Source organism: Canis lupus, chromosome 11, assembly GCF_011100685.1.
Source record: "Canis lupus familiaris isolate Mischka breed German Shepherd chromosome 11, alternate assembly UU_Cfam_GSD_1.0, whole genome shotgun sequence".
NCBI lineage: Eukaryota > Metazoa > Chordata > Mammalia > Carnivora > Canidae > Canis > Canis lupus.
Genome location: NC_049232.1, coordinates 44,342,993 through 44,362,435, shown reverse-complemented (window position 1 = coordinate 44,362,435; position 19,443 = coordinate 44,342,993). Strand labels below are relative to the sequence as shown.

The 19,443-nt window shown below is 34.6% G+C and overlaps 1 pseudogene; it reads left to right on the top strand.

Moving 5' to 3' along the window:
- The first annotated feature begins 1,867 nt into the window (after window positions 1-1,867).
- Window positions 1,868-9,918, top strand: LOC111097906 (annotated as a pseudogene).
- The last annotated feature ends 9,525 nt before the right edge of the window (window positions 9,919-19,443 follow it).

Below are 19,443 nucleotides of genomic sequence, written 5' to 3'. Positions count from 1 at the left end.
AAAAGGGACAAAAAACCCAATATCTATATGTTTAGACTTGTACAAATTAAACAAGAAAAAAATTATCCCATTTTAGAAATGGGCAAAAGACTTAACAGATCCTTTTTTATTAGAGAAAAGCTAAATATCCCAATAAACAAAGGGGAAGATTTTCAAATTAACAGTAATATAAAACTAAGCTTTGGTGTCCTATCTCTAGCATTGGATAACTCACTCAGCATTTGCTTAATGGCTAAAGCAAAAAATAAAATAAAATAAAATAAAAATCCTTCCGAACCTCTACTCCTATGGTCCTTACATCTTACTGGTTATTAAATTATTTAAATTTTTTTCTCAAAATGGCCTTTCATAGTTTTCCCTTTTTGTTCATAATTTTGGGCCTATCGTATTTAAGGGCCTTTGGCTTTCACTTTCTGTAAGGTGAGCATTGAGGAATGCAAATTTATTTTAATTCAGATGAGTAAATTGGTGTATGTACTATTGATTAATAATCTTCAAAACAGGGTATGCAGTTAAAAATCTCAGATCTTCAATTTATATTTATTTTATTTTCATCCTTTAAAACTTTTTTTTTTAAAGATTGTATTTATTTATTCATGAGAGACACAGAGCGAGAGAGGGGGGCAGAGACGCAGGCAGAGGGAGAAGCAGGCTCCATGCAGGGAGCCCGACATGGGACTCGATCACAGGTCTCCAGGATCACACCCTGGGCTGAAGGTGCTGAACTGCTGAGCCACCTGGGCTGCCCCTTTAAAACTTTATTGAAAAAAAAAAAAAAAAACTTTATTGTGTATGTTCCACAATGCTTTTAGTATAATAAATGACACAAATTTTGGTATGTGCTCAAAATGTTTTACAGATCCCACACTACACTGGGAATCACCTCAGTTGCAGGATTTCTCATTTATTAGCCTAAGACCTCAATCTCTTTATTGCTTAATCTCTGTAGTACACAATTTTTTAGAATAAATGTAACAAAATGTATCCAAATATGTATCATAGTTACACTTGTTATAAGACTTCAATTAGATTTTATATCAGAGCTTGGATTGTATGCTTTAAAATATAACCAAAATAAAAAAAAAGATGTTGTTTCTAAAGGATACTTTCTTCGTGTCCCTTCACTTTTGGGACAAAAAAAAATCACTAAAATGATTTTGACTCATGTTATCTTCCCAACTACTTCTTAAGGTTGAAAATTAATTAAAAATTTTGGGTATATATCTCTTTGGCCTTTGATATATTTCAAGGGAGAACTCTGGGCAGGTTTGTATCTATCAAGTATAAGATGGCTACCAAATTAACCTAAAAATCCTAAATGCTATATTACTGAATCTTTGTTCTTTACAACATTTTCTGAGAAGAACAAAAACACTTCCATGCTTTTAATAAGGCACATTAGTACTACTAATAACTCTGAGACATGAAAATATCTGACTGTGAAGTTGATTATGTACTCAAGCAGAAAGCTGTAATAAAAAGTTTTCTGAATCCACTCTCCCTCTATAAATGTTTTCTCCCATATTATTGATGCAGATGTTGAGTTTCTTCAAAAAATGCAAAATAATTGGACCTGAGGACTCCTTTAGCTATTAAGTATCTTTCACATTTTTACTAAATAAACATTTCTGTGAGATAAATTCTGAGTTATTCTTCTGAAACTGAGGTTCAGTAGCATCAGAAGAAAGAAAAAATATAAATAAAATATCCAAGCATACTCCCAAATATCAAACATTTGTCTTCTAGATCCACTCTCCATCTTTCTCCACTCTGCTCTCTATTTATCACATCACTAGACTCCCTTGGTCCTTGGGTTCCAGGGTAAACTTGGCTTCTTGTTAGATTTTGGCTACTGGGAAATACAAGCATGAGATCAGAAGGAGGAAATAGTGTTAGCTCTGTGTTTTCTATGGGCTACTTACATCCTTCTACCAAAGATCACTGCTCCTGTAAGTTTGCTTTCTCTCTCTATGAAGCCGTGTCTGCAGGTTCTGATAAAGGCTCTAGCCCCTCACCACTTCTGGCCAAGGGGTGGTGAAGTTCTCCATGACAGGTATTACAAGCTTCAAGGTACTTATGTCTCTTCTAGTTTTCCTAAACCATATCCAAGTTTTCATAAATGGCTTTTTGTTAAACTATTTTAAAGTTACCCACCTTTACTGAATGGACAGAGATTGATTCAATATACAGTGACTATAAATATTGATATAATTATATGCTTTAGGTTTTTTTGTTTGTTTGTTTGTTTGTTTGTTTGTTTTTTACAGGGCCTTAGATCAAGACCTGAGCGGAGATCTAAAGTCAGACTCAACAGGCTGAGCTCCCCAGGCACCCCAATATGCTTTAGTTTTTATTATATTTAAGGCATTTCGGTGATTCCATTGAGCAAAGGAATACATCTCAAAATTAGATCTTCAGTTAATTTAGTTTGATATTTTCCTGATTTCGCTGACTAAAAATGCACATATGCAAGTTAGGTTTTGACAATTAGAAAGGCACTAAATATATATTACCTTTTAATAGGGTTTTCTTTAATTTGTATCTCAAGTGATTCAGCACTATTCAACAGATATTTAGTATGTTATAACTCTTAGGCATAAAGTCTCTGACCATTGGCAACATAATCTATGATATCATTTCTTCCTTTGAAATGATTAAAATCTGATAGATGCAGATATATTATGTAAAACTGGAAGAAGATTCACATGACATGTTATTTGAGCTGATTCTTAAAAGATAAGTAGAGGATTGAGTAGATGAGTCTGATGGGACAATTATTTAAGACAAAGGGCAGATGAGAAAGGGATATGAATAGGGATGTATAGGAAATGCCCTAGGAACAGAGACTGTAATATGACTGAAGTGAAAGGTATATAGAATTATTGTAAGTTTGAATAAAATAGACTGGGGTCAAATAGTGGAAGACCCTAAAATTCAAACAAAATTTAATCTTTCCATGGAGAAAAATCAAAGTTCTTTGAGCAGATGATTGATTTAGAATTATAAAGTATCTCATATCATAATCAGACATAGTTTTAAAAAAGATTCCACAAGCAGCAGATAATCAGAAGACAGGTAAAGCTAGAGGTAGGAATGCAGGAAAGAAATTAAAGCAATGGTTCAGTTAAGGGGGAATAATGTGGGGCAGCCCAGGTGGCTCAGTGGCTCGATCCTGGAGACCTGGGATCAAGTCCCGCGTCGGGCACCCTGTGTGGTGCTTGCTTCTCCCTTGCCTCTCTCTCTCTCTTTCTCTCTCTCTCTCTGTATGTCTCTCATGAATAAATAAATAAAATCTTTAAAAGGGGGGGGGGGATAAGGCTTTAAAACAGTAACTGTTGGAAAAGAATATTTTTTTAAAATTTGTTTTCTATGAAAGCAGAGCCTGTGACAAGGCAGTAAATTCATATGACATAGTCATGGAAGAAACATGTACAGTTATAAGATAAAAAGACCATAGAAAGAACTTAAAGAAATGCAGATATTCAAAGAATTGATAACAACCAACTAAGGAGATTGAAAAGAGTAGACTTGAAATAAAAGAGAATATCTAGGAAATTGTAATTCTTGAAGACCCAGAGGAGACTGATTTGATCTAAGAAGGAAGTTAAGCAAGATGTGACAGAGTCCAAATAAAACATGGTCCAATTCTCCATCCATCCCTGTAACTATCATTTTTGTAACATGACTTTGCAATTCCACCTGCAAACACATGGAGTCTATTTCTCTACTCCTGTTGTTACTTGTTTTAGCTAATGGAATGCAACAGAAATGCCAATATACTGGTTTTGTGTATATGGCTCAAGAGACCATGCATGCTTCTACGCTTTCTTGGATTTGGACTGTTACCATATGAATTCCTCTAACCTCAGTTAATAGCCAAACAACTATCCTCAACCAGTCCGTTTCAAAACAACCAGTCAGCTGATCAGATAGATTTAAGCAAGTTCCTTCCAGCTCAACTAAACAAGGTCCAAGTCAGCAGAACCACTGACAAGTAAATTTATGATCAACACTTAATGGTTATTTTAGGTTACTAGGTTTGGGGGTAGCTCATTGTGTAGAAATAGATAACTGATACAAAGAGAAATCATTGTAGGAGCAAGTATAGAGAAGAATGGTGAGAGGCAAGCTGTTAGATTATAAATTGTTGAGGAGTTACCAGGAATTGGGCAGTGGATTTTTTAAAATAAATATCTCCTTGAAGAGAACAGCATTGGAAAAGTTGCTGACGGTATTTTTTTTTTTTATTGTGTGTATACAATGGATTTGACTATGTTTTAGGTGATATAAGAAAAATCTAATGGAAAGTGAGATGAACAGGCCAATGAAAGATGTATAAATGAGGTAACATATTCTTAAGAATCAGTGAGCTTGAATGCACAGATGATTAGAACAGTCTAGTAAAGGAATAGATTAATTTTTTAAAAAGAGATAAGGAGAATAAGGGCAGGTGATGATAAAGAGAAAGAACTAGGTTGGAGAGGGACATATTGTGTGAGGTCAGGTCCTTTTCAGGAAGCAATAAAATCATCTATTGAGTCAAGTTAGCTGATTTTCTCTTCTAAAAGTAAAGTTTCAAACATTGATGAAAGATATTTAAGATGTAGTCAATTGAGGGAGAAAGCGAAAAATGTTTGAGTGGTTCTGAGAGCTCTGAGAGTGGTTCTATGAATCTGGATATGAAGAAACACACTAGAAATTTGTTGGACAGGAGAAGGAAATGCATGTGAGAAATAACTGAGAGATGCACAAGAGAACTTTTTTATTTCTAAAGTTGGATTTCACTAAGCAGTGTCATTAGTAAGTAGTCCTGAATTACAATTTCTTTCTATTTGTCGTATATCGAATTAATCTTGTTGCAATAAGTAGAATGAATATAGATCATGCATGTGCAGAGTTAAAATTTTTATAATTTTGGAGCCTTGGTAATGTGTGAGTGATGTGGAGGGGAGGAACATTGTAAAGACTTTGTAACCAGGATTAGTGTTAGGAGAACAAATATAAAATATTAATAAGAAATGAAAGAATACAGTGCCGTCTGTTTGCTTATTAGGCTTGACAACAGGATTGAGAGGTTGATGAAAAAAGTTCCTGGGTCCTCTGTATAGAGACAGCAAACTATTGATATCTCCAAGATGCTGATCAGAGAGGGATGTTGATAAAGGCAAAAAGAATGGGGTAAAGGTACATTTATACAAGAAAGGAAGACTGGATTTTTAGGGCAACCTCTCAGAATGTCTTTTCTTTGACCTGTAGTCAGAAAAATCAATTGGACTCGATATCTTTACTTATAGCATAGTAACATCAACTCATAGAATTCTTAAGAAAATCAAATGAGATGAGTGTACATGAAAGTGCATTGAAAATCTAAAACCCCATACAAATGAAAAGGATTTGCTGAAGCCAAAGGCAACAATATTTAAGATAACTTTTATTAAAATTGATTTTTTAAATGATACAGGAATAAGCCTTATATATTGCTTTAAAGTAACTGGTTCTGTCTCAAAATGATCAAAACAATTAATCTAAAATGTTTGTCATAGGAGATTAAAATAATACCCTGAGTGTTGCATGTTATAAAATTTATAGATATGCTTTCATTCTGTGTATTCAACAGTCACCTAAGAAACCTGAATTCAATTACTTCTAACTCCACCAGCCTTCTATATCTTACTGCTTCTGTTATGCAATGTTTATATGAACTATTTTTCTTATCATTTTTTTGTGCTACTTGAAAGTAAGTCCTTCATGATGAGAATTATTTGCTCTGTTGGTCGACATGGATATTTATAGAGCATAAAGCCAGTTGACACATAATTTTTGAACATTGATATGTTCCCCTTGTTATCTTAAGTAGAGAAGGAAAGAACATAACTCACCCTAATAGTTTTTGCTCTAGCATTATGGAACCCAGATCACAATGAACATACAGAAAAATGAGAATTTTTAAAAATGATCTAGAATTTTATTAACAAAACTAACATTCACTCGTGAAATATACGTTAAGGCCTGCTCTGTGACAGGCACTGTGCTAAGTCCTATTTGATACCCTAATAGAATCTGGTCATTGCTTTGGAGAGCTTACAAAAAAACTAAGAAGATAAATATCTTTTTTTAAAAATGAACTTAATTTGTTTTTTCTTTACAACATTTCATTTCAAGTTCTGGTTCAGATTATTTGGGAGGACAGGATGAAAACAAGTTATACTGAGAGAGATAGTGGTATGGGCAGGTGGTTGTGAATTACTGTTCCTGAATCTTTCTAGTTTATGTGCACATATCTCTTTTTCTCCATTTAATTCTCCTGATCTGTATAACTCCTCACTGACTCATTTAATTTTAGAGATAATTTAAAAATGAATATTCCACAAATGTAGAAGATAGTGTCTTTGATAAGTGTTGCTGGGAAAGCTGGATGGTTACATGTGAAATAATAAAATTGGTTGATTTTATCTTGCACAATATACAAAAATGACTCAAAAGGGCTTAATGGCTTAAACATAAGATCTGGAAACGTTAAAACTCCTAAAAGAAAATATAGGGGGAGATCTTCTTGACATTGGCCTTGGCAGTGATTTCGTGGATATGACACCAAAAGCACAGGCAACAAATGCAAAAATAGAAAAGTAAGATTACATTAAAATAAAAAGGTTTTGCATATCAAAATAAACCACCAACTAAATGAAAGGGTAACAAAAAAAATAAAAAAAAAAATGAAAGGGTAACGCTATGCTATGGGAGAAAATATTTGTAAACCATACACCTGATAAAGGACTAATAGCTAAAATATGTAAGGACTTCCTAAACTCAACAGAAAACACTAAGTAAATAAAACAATCTGATTTTTAAAAATAATGGGCAAATAATTGAATAGACATTTCTCCTAAGAAGACATACAAATGGCCAATAGGTATATAAAAAGGTGCTCAGCATTACTATTCATCAATAAAATGCAAATGAAGACCACAATGAGATGTCTGTCCCCTCACACCTGCTAGGATGGCTATAATGATAGATGATAGATAGATAGATAGATAGATAGATAGATAGATAGATAGATATAACAAGTGTTAGTGGAAAAGAACAGGGGACCCTTGTGCACTAATGGCAGTGATAATTGTAAACTGGTATAGCCACTATGGAAAACAAGTGTGAAGTTTCCTCAAAAAGGTAAAAGTAGAACTACCATATGATTCAGCAATCCTGCTTTGGGTATATATATCCAAAGGAATTGAAATCGTGATGTCAAAGAGATATCTGAAATTCCATGTTCATTGCAACATTATTCCCAATAGTTAAGAGAGGGAAGCAACATAAATGTTCTTGATGACTGAATGGATAAATAAAATGCAATATATATCACACTCATATTGGAATATTATTCAGTCTTTAAAAAGAAGGAAATCCCGCCATTTGTGACAACATGGATGAACCTGGAGAATACTATACTAAATGAAATTAGCCAGACACAGAAGGACAAGTAACTACATGATACTAATTAGATGTAGAATCTAAAAAGAGTCAAACTCATAGCACCAGAGGGTAGAATGCTGGTTGCCAGTAGCTGAGGAGGAGGAGAAATAAGGAGATTTGAGTCAAAGGGTACAAAGTCTCAGTTACACAAGATGAGTAAGTCCTAGAGATCTGCTATATAGCATAGTGTCTATAGTTAACAGTCCTGTATTACATACTTAAAAATTTGCTAGGAGGATAGATCTTAAGGCAAGTGTGTGATCACAAAAAAATAAAGAGGTCAGTAAAAAACTTTTGGAGGTGAGGAATATGCATATAACATAGCTTGTGGCCATGGTTTCATGGGTATATACTTATCTCCAAACTTATCAAGCTGTGTGCATTAAATATGTAAAGCTTTCTCTATGTCCATCATACCTCAATAAAGTAGTTTTTAAAAAAATCCTTGTTCTTAGAAGATTTCATTGAAGTAACTGAAGATATATTTTTGAAGGGTGACATTATATAAAGTTAGCTCAGGTGTTTGGCTTGATTGTGAGTTCTCTAAGGCAAAAATAGTACCTTACTCATCTTGTATCCCCAATAAATACCTAGTATATTATGAGTAATAAATAATTACTTTTGACTTTTGGGAAAAAAAGTGAAGATTTCCAAACTGAATGGAACCAGAGTCTTTTTCTTTTTCTTCCAAAAAGTATTTTGAAAGAAAAGAGATGAGTTTTCCTGAAGATGCATCTAATTGTTTGGCAATAATTTGTGGTCCTTCAAAAATAGGACTAATTATCATCATGCAGGCAGGGAAACTTAGGTGGCAATTTGTAATTTTTAGCAGCTTTTTACTTGCAGCATTTTAAAGTTGCCACAGCAGGAGGTAAAGTACAAAATCATGTTTATTTGAATAGAAATATTTAAAATGCTACATTATGGAATCACTGAAGTAGAGTTCAGGGGAAATAAATGTATCTGTCCTCTGTTTATGTTATTTAAACTTCAGATGTATTCCACATAATGGTGATGGGGATTTTGGTTCCTATAATAGTCTCTTAAATGTATGTGCATCTTAAATTAATATTCGCTTACAGATATAGTCTAATACACTGGCCAGTATGGTAGCCCCTCACCAGAGGTGGCTGTTGAGAGTTTGAGTAGTCTGAATCGAGATTTGCTATAAGTGTAAAAAAGACACTGGATTTAAAACAGGGAAAAATAAAACAGCATTTTAATAATTATTGTATTTCATGTTGAAATTATAACACTTTTTAATAAATTAAGTAAAGTATATTAATAAAATTAATTTTATCTATTTCTTTTACCTTCTTAATATGGCTTTAAAAAGTTTAAGAATATACATGTGGCTTACATCATCCTTCTATTGAATAGTACTGTCTAATAAGTACAGACTACAGTGGGATTTTTTTGTCCCCTTTAGAACACCATTTTTTTATTACAGAAGCCTCTATTACAGAAGCCTGAGTAATAGTGATTTTAGTAACACTAGCTTAGGTTTGTATTCAACTTCTCATTTACTAAAACCATGAACGCCATTTTAAGAGAGCTGCTGGTACAGAGCTCAGCACTGTCCTGCGGCATATCATATATATAAAAATTTTATATATTCCACTTATTCGGAAAAAGATTTTGCCAAAGCTTACCAATATATTTAAGCTCAATAGTTACAAATAAAGTCAAATAGAAACAAAACAAGATAGAGGAAGAATAGGTATCATTCTGAGATAAAATGTTTAACCACTTAGCTCAAACTTTCTTACAGGAAGTAGAAGAAGACATACCAACATCTTCTTGGCCTTATAGTAGAGTAAAACCAAAATTTGGAATCATTCATTATTAGAAACTGAATTTCTTGCAAGGTAGCTTGTAAATCTTTCTGTATGGTGGTGGGGAGTGGGAGGTGGGATGGGGGGTCGTACAGCAGAGGAACCCTGGGAGGTGAGGAATATCAGGACACCTCAACAATGTACTACTGCTATATCTAGTTATGTCACTGGTGACCCTACTTAGGGGGTCTTAGTTGCACATTTTCATCTTTGTTCTGAAATAATGGTGACATGGAGAGCTGTAGGAGACCTCTTCATCAAATTCCATACAGTATTTGAAAAATCACTGGGGGAAATTTTCAACAATACTATGGGTGACCAATAAATATAAGGACTGATTTAATCAAAACATAACCAAACCAATAAAAAAACGTAACCACTAGCTTCTGGTGGCAGGGCCTGGGGAAGGGGCAGCAGGTGCCAAGAGGAAGGTGGCAAGAGGTAGCCCCTAAAGCAGCCCAAGAAGCAGGCCAAGGAGACAGGTAAGATAAGGCCTATGAACAGAAACATCAAGAAGAGCAGAAGAAATTCCAAGAACTAAAAGCAAAGGCTGTGGGCAGGGAAGCGCCTCCAGGCCACAGGTGGAATCAAGAAATCTGGCAAAAAGTAAGGTGTTCTTGGTGCTTGAGGCAATGGTGATCCTTAATTCCATTCCTGTTTAAACATCTAGATTCCCTGTCACAACATATGTTGCCACCGGTAGCTAGAATGAAGTGTTGTCTTAGATCTTGTTGGCCATTTAAGAATAAACTTTTGTTAAATAATCATTAAAAAAAAAGAAAAAAAAAACACATAACTTGAAGTCAATTGAAAGTTAAGCAGTACACATGGAGAACAATATTTTAGCAGTTTTAAAGAAAACCTGAAAATCTATTGAGATGGGTCACATATGAGAAGTCTTAAAAGTTACATATTGATTTTAGTCAAGTCTGAAAGAGATATAAAATTGAAGTGAGCAGAGGGAAGTAAGAAGAATGTGGTAGAAATAATGCAGGAGAGCCAGGTGAAGGCCAGAACTTCTCGTAAATTCTGAAAAGAAGTTTAGATTTTACCCTAAATGTCAAGCCTGGAAGTACAGAAAATCATTTTATATTCCAAAACATCAGTCTGACTGCTCTGGGAGCCAAGAGAAAAATTAAGATAAAGCCCCTTTGGACATAGATATGAAGATGTGTTATAAATACTTGCACGTAAGAGTTGTGAAGCTCAGGGAATAGATCAGGGATAGATATGTAACTCTGCATATCAACATATAGAGAGTGCAAGAAATCTTCTGGGAGTACATATGAATAGAAAAAAAAAAAAAAAAAAACAAGGGACCTGAGCTCTGGAATATTTGGGTTTCCCTTAGAGATGCTGAAACCAGAAAAGAGAACTGAGAAGCGGCAGTTTGTGGAGCAGAACAAAAACTGGGAGCACGATACCATGGATCACGGATGACAAGAGCCCGTGTCAGGAATGGGGGGATTATCGAGTGTGCAAGAGGGGATGAGTAAGAAGAGAACACAGAGGCAGCCAGGTGATGTGTCCTCATTGAGGCCATGGTTGACACTGACAACGGGGGTTTCACTAGTGCAGATTAAGAGGCGGATTGGGAGGAGACAGAGTGGGTCCCGGAGGCACAATCATGAACTTTTTCAAGACTTTTCTACTCAAGAAGCAGCAACAGCAAGAGGAAATGATATTCATCCTGGAGCAGATGAATGAAGGACCTACATCTTCCACAGGAACAGACAGGGACAGGAGGATGGAAGCCTGAACATATATGTAAAGATTGGTCTTTTTTTTTTTTTTCTTAAGATTTTATTTATTTATTCATGAAAGACACACAGAGAGAGAGAGAGAGAGAGGCAGAGACACAGGCAGTGGGCGAAGCAGGCTCCAGGCAGGGAGCCCGATGTGGGACTCGATCCTGGAGCCCAGGGCAGGCGCTCAACCACTGAGCCACCCAGGCGTCCCAGAAAAGATCGGTCTTAAAAGAAAGGTACACTTCATTCTTTGTCATAAGAGAGCAAGCAGGTCGTACCTGAAGGGATATCTGGTGGGTGGCAGGCTTATTGGAGGAACTCTGAAGGCATTCCTCTCTTTTTCTTAAATGTTCTCAACAAAGTATAAAGTAAGGTCGTCGGCTAAGATGAAAGGAGGGTGTTTTTCTTATTACAAAAGGAATAAAGCAGTTGACTCTAACAACCAGTTGCTGTCTGGACCTGTTTTCGAGGCTGCATTCTACATTTTCCTCCTCAGCAGATGTACTGCTGTCTCTGCGATTCTAAATGATGGGAAGATTATCTACACTCAGATGTCTGATAACTGTATGTCACTTCTTATACTGTGGGGTTTGTGAGCGGTTGTGTAGGCGAGAATATACACCAAACTATCACTTGAGTCACATTTTCTTTCTTTTTTGAGTCATCAGTATTTAGAGCAGTTCTGAAGGATAGCTACGACATTATCCATACAACAGGAGGCCGGGGTTTAAAACAAAGGAGGCTAACATTTATGTTTCCCTGAAACAATGTCTATATAGAAACTGAACTTAGACTATATTCCTGTTCATACACATGAAGATTGTAAACACACATACCACAACTGGAGTAGGCCAGATAAATGCATCTATTTTATTTCTTCAGAGCTACCAAAACTTTGATATCAGAGGACAAACATGAAGATAGGCGTTTGAATAGTGATTATCATATATTATTGCAATTTATTTTTAAGATAATCCCATTTTTTTACGTGATAATTTCAGGCTGAATTATACTTTATGTGCTAGAGTAGTCATTCTTTAGCTGTTGGAATTGAAGGTAGCACTGGAGTTTCTATCTTGAGGACATTGATGAATCTTTAAAGATCAGCAGTTATGGGGAGAGTTTAGAAATATTACTTTGAAGAGCCACCTTGGTGGCTCAGTCAGCTAAACCATTTGACTTGGGCTCAGGTCATGATCTCAGGGTCCTGCGATTGAGGCCTCTGTTGAGCTCCACGCTCAGTGGGGAATCTGCTTGTCCTTCTGCCCCTCCCTCGGCTCGAGCTCACTCTCTCTCTCTCTTAAGTAAATAAACAAAATCTTTTAAAAAATACTAGTTTAAAGTGACAAAAGCCTTAGTTTTATCCTTTGGCAGTAGTTCATTCTTTTCTGTTTAATTGGTGTTCTGCACTTATCCTTTATGAGTTGATAATTAGATACAATTTTTAGGTGTGTAATTTCAATCTGCTTTGGAACAATCCATTTGTAACTTTACTTTCTTTTAGCATTAAGGGCTTTTCTGAAAAGGTGTTTCTACAGCAAATGTATAGTATGTCCAATTTGGAGACCTATGAGACAACTAATCCTAGAAAATCATAGGGGACTTCTAGGTATAACATGGTATATCTTGGACTCTAGAGTCAGGCAATCCTGAATTACAGTTTTGCCATCTCCACTGAGTTGTATGTAGGTCACTTATCCTTTCTTAAATTGTCTTTTGCATAAAATGGAGAAAATATGAGTATCATTGCAGATGTTGTAAGGATACATTGAGAGGGTAAATATTAAACATGTCTGCAAAGTATTGGACACGTGCTATGGCAGCAGTGGCAGTAGCATTTTTGGAAAGCAGCATAGGTGGAATTTCTTCATGGAGGGAGTGGTTCCCATATATTTAATTTTTAATTTCCTCATCTCTCTTGTTAGACTTTTCATTTTTAATTATTAAAATGCAAGCTTATTGTAGGTAGATGTGATTTGCATTTTATTTCCTCTAATTTGATGCATGAAAAATATGAGCCATAAGAGTAAAACTGAATCTACAAACTCATCACTCAGCTTAAGAACTGAAATATGTAACAAACACTGCTTCATTAGTGAGGTGCTCCTTTACTGTAGCATTGTCCCGACTCATGGTCAAGGACAATTGTTATTTTGAGGTTTGGATTTATCGTTTTCCCTTTTAAAAATATACTTTTATCACATATAAAAGTATTGCTAGCTTATATTTGCAAATACTTCAGAGTATGCTAGATATTCCCTCAATTTCATCAATTTAGCTCATTATAATGAATTTAGATTCTCTTAAAGTAGTTCAACCTTTTCCCCAGAAATAATGACATTTTGTGAGTAATGAAGAAATCTAGCATAGACAAGACAAGATTTTCTTATTTATTTAGGAATTTCTAGCAAGTACTATATTTGACCCATTTGACCTTGAGGGACTCCAGAGAAAAAACACAAATTGACCTCCTGGCCAGTCTCAACAGAATTTGAACCAGGTTTGTGTAAATCTAGAAAACAAACAAGCAAACGACCCCTTTCCATAATTTATAGTAGGGTAAGAGGTTTATACGTCCATTTTTCTGCTGTCTTATTTTTGTTCTGGTGTCTGAAGCAGATAACACTTAAGATCCATTCTGGTCTTCCTAATCAAATCTCTTTCCCATTACAACTATTATATTTGTCCACTCTTTCCTTTCTCCCATATGTTATACATTATTTTTAATTGTGCTTTGTTAGTTTAAAAAAAAAAAAGGATACCAGAAAGTATTCCCCTGTGTGAAATCTGTCCATTACTATTATAGAGGAGTTGACTACCTGGACTTAATGAATTTTTTATTATTTCCTCTGATGCATTATTTCCTTTTATTAAAATTTGGGATATGGGGCACCTGGGTGGCTCACATCATGATCTCAGGATTGTGAGATCAAGCCCTACATTGGGCTCCACACTCAGCAGAGAGACTGCTTGAGATTCTTTCTCTCCCTCTCCCAATCCTTCTCCCATGTACCATAAAATTAGTTCTGATTTTGAGTACTTTGGTGGTATTTTGGTAGCATTGCTTCAGCATTGTTATATACATGTCATTTTTCATGGCATAACACTATTTTTCTTTTATTTGCATATGAATTTTGCTGTCTCTACCAAAAAAAAAAAAAAAAAAAAAAGCAAAACTGAGGATAAAATTTTCTTTCTAGTCTTCCAAACTCCTTCAAGAAACAATTTATACATGTGACTTGTATGAGGGATTACAGTGTGAACTTAATATTGTATCTGTGTGATTACTTACCTATAATGGAAATTGTTTTTTGGTTATCAGTCAAATGTAATTGCTTAAGCAATGTACCAGGGACTGTATTAGGTATTGGGAATGTTGCTACCAATAATCCATCCAGGAGCTACCAGTAATATATTTGTGAGAATATCTGTATTAGTTTTTCATTACTGCTATAACAAATTTGCAAAGACTTGGTGGCTTAAAATACCATACATTTATTATCTTAATAGAGTTCTGGATGTTAGAAGTAAGAAACATCTCAGAGGGCCAAACTCAAGGTGGGAGAAGGGGTATGTTTCTCCTGGAGGCTCTGGGAGAGAATCTGTGCTTCCTTAACTTTTCCAGTGGTTAGAAGTGGTGCAGTTTCTTGATTCAAGGTGCCCTCCCACCTTTAAAGCCAAAGGGACCTGGTGGCCACTGCAGTCTTTCTCAGGCTGTGTCACTTTGACATTGGCTCTCCTATTTTTCTTTTTCACTTATAAAAATCCTTCTGATTCCATTGAGCCAGGAAATTCTCCTTATCTGTTATTCAGAGTCTCTTTATCTTAAGGTCATTTTATTAGCCAACTTAACCCCCACCCCATTTAATATATTTACAGGTTGTGGAGATTAAAATGTGTATATCTTTGGGAGGTCATTATTTTGCCTACTGCAAGTACTCCACAAATCCAAGCACCATGCCTAGGTTTTAGACCACTAAAGTAAATAACTGGAAGTATCATTTGTAAAATTTGGGTATAAAACATCCTTTTCATTATGCATTACATAGAAGTGCTGCAAAACTTTATTTTTGGTTGATTTATTTGGATAATTATTCTTAGTTCTCCAGTTGATTTTGCATAAGTTAAAATAACATAGATTTAAGCTCTTAACCAAACATAAGAGTTCCAGTTTTAGAATTGTATTAATTTTAGAAACAAAGGACAGTAAGGGATACTTATGAATATTAATTAAGTAGGTTCTAAAATAAATTATAAGTGAATAAAATTTCAGAACCTAATGACTCAGCTTCTGTGTAAAACATATTAAAGATGACAGCACAGTTCACCATTACCGTGTTTTCTTTAAATTCTTCTGATCTTATTTATTTAGCATTTCAGGGTCAAAAAAAAATATTAGGTATTTGATTTGAGCATATGAATTTTTAACTGTAGGGCATCTGACTCTGACTCTGTCAGGACCTTCTGACCTTATAGCTTGAAATCATTTGATTTAGTTAGCAGACATGATGGTCACTGTTTCATGTATAAACAAAAGCCTTTTTTTTTTTTTTTTGTCTTTCAAACTGGATTTAAAATTCACTGACATGGTAGAAATAGAATCTGGGCTGAATATCATGGAGTAATTAACATTATATTTATGTTGTCATAAAAATTACCATTTTCACTGATGCTGAGCCAAGATAGTTTGCAGCACGCATTTCTAAAAGACTTCCCATCTTGTTGTTTATTTCAAGGTGTCAGGGTATGCTTTTGCTAACTCATTGGTTTGGGGAAAGTATTTGATGAGCCCTGAATGCTTAAAAGCATAGGTCAGTGAATTTTGATTGGTGAAGGAGTCTTCATTTTATATATTGGGCATAAATTTGGAACAAGAATAATCATAGTAAAAGATTCTTTTAATTCTTAAGCACAACAAGAAACTTTGGAGCATCAGTGGTCTGCTTCCTCCCCAAGGCTATCTCTATTTGCTATGATTTCGAATTCAATACTAAACTGAATTGCATTTCTCTTTGCATTTCTCAATTCATCCTATGTCATGAGATTTTAGGCACCCTCTTTTAGGCCAAATCGCATGGCTAACTACTGAGCAACAATCATATGTTATTTAGATATACATAGATTTTATGTATTCAATGAACATCTTTTTACTGAGAAATAACCTTATATCTCTGTTTTGGAAGCAATAGGTTTGGCCACTAAAATAAACCTCCCGTTTTACATGGTTAACCAACCCAAACTTTGCAAAGAGGTTAAAACTATCCAGGGTCTTTTTATATATGTACACTAACTACATGAATGGGTTTTTTAATTTTTTTTCATTTAGCTTTCATTTTGTTTTGCTTTGATTACTAAGTACTTAGAGGATCAAAAACTAACTTGGATTGAATCTCACCTCTACCTTTTTAAGATCTTTGATTTTCATTTCCAGGGATATAAACGGAAAATAATAACACCTATCTGTCTAAATTACAATGATTAAAGAAAATAGTATGTTTCATTATCTAACATAGTATCTTATTCATAGCAGTTATGCAAAAGCCTTTCTTTCTTTTTTCTTTCTTTCATTCTTTCTTTCTTTTAAATTTTGTGGTGTATTTTCCTTTTTTTTCCTCCTTTTCAGTTACTAGGGTGGTGAATTCAGGTTACTTTTTCAAGTTGCATTGTGTTGCTTTCCACCTAGACTTTATGGTGACATAGGATGAAAAATTGGTTGTTGACATTTATTATGATGAAATAAAGGGTAAAAAAGGGTTTTGAAGTTTTGAATATAAATATCACAGAGGACAAAGGAAAATTAGAGGTCCCCAATCTTTATAGGGTAATGAGATAATCTTCAAGATGGCACCTATAGGGTACAACCACCAAACCTAGAGAAATAAATAAAATAATTTCTTAAATCTTATTAATGGTTTGTTGAATAGCAGCGGCCTGCTTAGTAGATAGTATTTCTACATAGTCATAGGCTTTTATCTTGAGAAGTAGAATTTCTTTCCTTTTAATTCCTGTGCATCTCAGAAAGCTCTGGTGTTCTTGAAATATAATATAATTAGTGAGAAATCTTTTACTAACACAGGCTCAGTGGGGATATTTGAGAGTAAAAAAAATTAAATGGTTATAGGGAAATTTGTGTGCTTTCCTTATATTATTACACCTGCATTAGCATACCTTCAGCTTCAGTCACTTGTTAAGAAGAAAATTTTGAAGAAAAAATTTTAGGTACCTCAAAGAGTATGGGTAAAGAGTTATTCAAAGTTAAGACAAAGGTCACCAAATACTAGTTAAAAACTCACATATATTATTTATTGCTTAATTGTTTTACAATGTAAACTTCTTAAGTTCAGGGAGCACATTTATTATTATATATTTCCAAGTACTTCAGGTTGTTCTTTATCCTCTGGAAAATTAATAATTTATTAAGAAATGTTATGCTGTCCTGTTTAACAAATAAGTGTATGAAAATTCTTTGAAAATGGAAATCTATGAACAAACAAAAGTCAGCCACTCTAGGAACAATGATGACTTTGGTGGTGATAATGATGATGATAACGATGGTGGTGGTGATGGTGATAGTTGAAAATAAAAAGATCATAATAATGGCTAAAAAATTAAAGTGGGGCAGGACTGACCAGAATACTAAAGATGTGGAGGTTAGTATACTGGGTAGACTGGTGTAAATACAGATCATCAAATAATAATAATCTCTTAGTAAATAAAGGAATTTATCATTTACTGTGTAGTGTTGCTGTGGTAGAAACTCAGATGAAGCAGATGACATTTTTGTCTCTAGTATAATAATAGTTGAGAATAAAATATATGGACACAAACAGCAATAACTATGTTGCTGGGTGAGGTTTAGAGGAAAGAAGAGACAGCTTCTGCTTCAGAAAGGTGATCAGAAATTCTAAAATAAGGTATCAAACTAGAAGCTTTTTCTGGGGAAAAGTTACAGTTTTTCATCACTAATTAAATGTGAGTATAATAAAGTTTTTAATCTTGAAAGACCAGGGGATGGGTGCCATGAATAGAAATTTAAAAATGAAAAGGAAATTTTAGTAGAAGACAAATAGCCATGATGGGGTCTGGTTTTGTGGGACTCTGAGGGAATAGATACTTTCCTTCTTCTTGGGAGGTAGAATTAGGCATTTCAAAAAGAGGCATCAAACCTGAGCCTCTAAGGAGGAGTGATGGGATGGAAGAGGGAGATCAGGTAACATTAAGGCTTGAGAAGACACATTGGAGGAGTACAGAACTCTTGTGAGGAGAGGGTTTGGGAGAGGCCTGCTGAAGTGAAGATATGTTAAGTCCAGGTAGAGATGTCAAGGGGCCCAGGGAAAAGGGGTGGTAAATATTCAAGTTGAAAGAGAGAGGACTGTGTTGGAAATACAGAAATCTGAGCCATCTGAGGAGAATTGATAATTGAAGCTTTATGACAGGACATAATGGGTTATAGGTAGAACTACAAGGAATAACACAAGGATCCAGACAACTTAGGGATGGCCTATGCTGATGAACTAAGACGAACCAGAAGATAAGCAAGAAATGGAGAAAGAAGAATCAGACTAGTAATAGACAAACTAGAACAGTGTTCTCAGAAACAGCACCCCGAGAGGAGAAATTATTTAAGGGTGGTCAGCCTTAAATGTGTAACATTGTAGGAGGATCAAGAAATGTTTTGTGAATGAATGAATGTGGTTGAACTGGAAGTAGATGTATGTTATGTAAAAATATTGCCATCCTACTCTTAGACTCCACTGACTGATAAAATTATTGACTGTAAATATCTTTTCATTCATTGGTATACCTTTGTCCATATCATTTATGGTTACTTCAATAAAGAAGAATCCGGAGCATATGTGCTTCTTTTTAATTTCATGTATCTTTGTACATACTTTCTCAAGTGCCTTGTACATGATTTTATATTCTGTTGTAACGGCAGTTTTTCTTTGCACAAAAGATTTGCTAACAAGAGCTCTGATTTCTCAAGTGAACCCAAACATTTCTAATTAAATGTGTGTTTAGTATCTTTCAGAGAAAAATTCCTAATGCGTCCATTGGAATTAGTAAGCAGTTCGTGTCTATGATAATAACAATAGAGTTTGGTGACTTTTAATCTTTGGGTAGAAAACTCCTTGTGATAATTAAGTAAAAAAGTCTTGCAGAATTCTTGTGCTTTTATTTCCATAATACTATTTTTGATAATTTGTTAAACTTAAAGAGAGTGGTTAAGACTTTTTTTTTCCATAAGTAAAGGAAAAGTCAGGAACAAAAGTTTGTCTCTAATTTAAAATGCTTAGTTTTTGGTATTTTTTAATATTTTAGCTGATTCTCTAATGGCTTCCATGCATATGTCATATTTACCCAATTTAACTGTAAGATTATGGGAA